This window comes from Idiotropiscis lumnitzeri, chromosome 1 (genome assembly GCF_059441095.1).
Source record: "Idiotropiscis lumnitzeri isolate Australia: NSW breed Sydney's pygmy pipehorse chromosome 1, RoL_Ilum_1.0, whole genome shotgun sequence".
NCBI lineage: Eukaryota > Metazoa > Chordata > Actinopteri > Syngnathiformes > Syngnathidae > Idiotropiscis > Idiotropiscis lumnitzeri.
Window position 1 is genome coordinate 1140603 of NC_142391.1, and position 2897 is coordinate 1143499.

A 2897-nucleotide genomic window follows, 5' to 3' on the forward strand; every position below is an offset into this window, starting at 1 on the left:
CAAAGCATATTTTGTAAACACCGGAACTGACAGTCACTACTCGACAACGCAATATGCAAAACTCTTTCGCGCTTAGTAATTGGACGGCCCAAAACTTCATTTGACTCTCCATCAAAAATATTTTTGATATAGAAAACATCAAAAAATGTTTTCGTTTTCAAAGCACAGACTTCTCCATATTTTGGGCGGTTTAGTTTCAGTCAAGTACGCAGTGGAGTTTGATGTATGTATGTGTGTTAGTGCTGTCAAGCAATTACGTTTTTAACTGATTAATCGCAAAAAAAAAAATGTAATTAATTGCGATCAATCACATTTTCAACTATATTTTGTGAAGCTTGTAACAGCTATTTACTTTAATAATATATTGGAATTCATGTAAAATCACCAAATATAAAGTATATTTCATTTAAAGACTGTTCTTAGCTTTCTATGATCCTTGAATACGAGCTAAAGGGAGTCATCTTCACAAGTATTTACTTTTTTCAAAACGTGTACAGTACATTTAGTTCGGTGTTGTTTTGCGAGGCCCAGTGATAACCTGAGCATTGTATTTTGTTCTCAGATAACAATTTTAAAAATTATTTCCAGAATTAACGTTTTCCTTTTGACAGTATATAAACCACTTTTGAGAAGAAAAAAAATAACTGAAACCATATCAAAGAGTAAAAATAACCACAGTTATACCAAAAATGTCCCTTAGTGTTCGGCTTTATCAATGAATATCATAGATCAGTAATAGTGATCATTTTTTTATCTTGAATTTGACAAATACTCCATATAGTTAAAAATACAACAAATATAAAAACTAATAAAAACTAGAATAAGCGGCATCATCATGAATTTACTGCACAGCACATTGAGCACAAGTTTGTAAAATTGTCGCTTTATGGAATGTGTTTTATTAACATAATTTAAAGAAGCGAATGCTTTTATTTAAAAAAAATAAGCGCTTTATTCTGACGAGCCACGCAAGAAGTGCGTGCGATTACATCGCCCTTGTTTTGAGCAGTGAATCAGGGGTTTGATTCTGTGTGCAGTTTGCATGTTCTCCCCGTGCTTGCGTGGTTTTCCTCCGGGTACTCCGGTTTCCTCCCACATTCCAAAAACATGCATGACAGATTGATTGGACACTCTACATTGCCCCTCGGTATGAGTGTGAGCGCGGATGGTTGTTTTGTCTACGTGTGCCCTGCGATTGGCTGGCAACCCGTTCAGGGTGTCCCCCCGCCGACTGCCCGATGATAGCTGGGATAGGCTCCAGCACCACCGCGACCCTTATGAGGAGAAGTGGTACAGATAATGGATGGATGGAAAAACTAAAAAGGAATTCTGAGTTGGCAAATGTGTATATTATGTGTATAATGTATATTAAAAATAGTAATTGTTTGGCATGAAACAAATCATCCAAAGTGCAATTTCTCACCATGAACCATTGAAGCGATCGCTATGGTTGCCTCGTTTCCGAGGGCGCCTGAAGGCAACCTCGCCTCGAAACAGTTCAGAGGGAGGGAGGGAGAAGGTCCCCAAGCGGAAGTCAGCAAATGGGCTGACCTTCTGGCTCCCAGTCGCCACTCCAACTCCTTCTTTCTGTCAAGACTTAACTCAAGCTTCAAACATCACAAGTGGGTGTTATTTTACATTTGAACGCCGTTACAGAAGAGGACAGGGAGGCAAAGAAGGCCCGGAATGAAAAAGTGCCACATCCAGGCAAAACACAGTTAACAATATGATTGTGTCGTGAAGTGATTTTCTAGTGACGTGCGCTGAGGGGAGGCAAAGACACTCCAGTACAGAGTAAAAAAAAAAAAAACTAATATCGCAGGGGACTGGGACCAGTCAGTCCGCCAACAGTGAAAATCTGCAAATAATCGAGAACCATTTTAATTGAATAAAAAAATACTCTGTGAATTACACTCAATATATATTATTTTAAATCAGAGATGCAAGTCAAGTTTTCATTTTTGTTTTTGCGGTTTCTGAATGTCTTGTTTGGTCACTTGCATATCAGGTTTTCATAACCATATAAGTAGTATGTAATATATATTTAGTAACAGTTATGACTTAGATTCAGCGACAGGTGGAATTTTTCTTTTGAAACGTAAAACCCATTTTGCGCAAAGCTTTATAGGTCACTTATGTTATGAATAAAAAAAATAAATACAGCATCTCAAAAACAGATTTAGGAACACAAATCCATCTCTGATTAAAATTTAATGGGGCTTTACCACAAAGTGTGTGGTTTGGCTCCATTCTAAAAAAAAAAAAAAATCTACTAGTTGAATCCACAAGTCCCAACAGTGAACTGAACATAAATTACTTTTGATTTGTCTGATAATCAATTTGAATCCAATAATAGCCATGATTGGATCATTTCCTGTTCAAATACATATTCTGAAAGTAAGTTTCCAAGTGAGGTAGGCTGCAGCCAGCCTCACCGGAAATTGTGCAATCCCTAACAAAAAAACAAAAACAAAAAAAAAACCTAGCAGAACATCAGCACTATCTTTTGGTAAAACTACCGTAACACGACAGAGGAAGTGAATTGGAAATGTCTGCTTTACATCTCTAAAGACTTTACATTGCCAGCTTTTTTTTTTTACTTATTGCATTAAACTGCAACGCGTGAGGGAGGCGGAAGGGCCAACAACAGCACGCGTGTTCACGCGGGAGTCAATTCTTTTACGAGCTATTCGACTTTCTTTAAATAGCTGAACTCGTTACGTTGCTGTACACGGCAGTCATCTACAAAATAGTTAAAAAAAATTTATCTAACACTTGACCCAAACTGAAAAGAAAACTTGTCAATGTGTTGTGCAGTCAATTCATGATGTAAAATAATGAATTTCCGGGTGTGCAGGACTGCGCTACTTGTAACTAATCAAAAGTGAAGGCAGCAG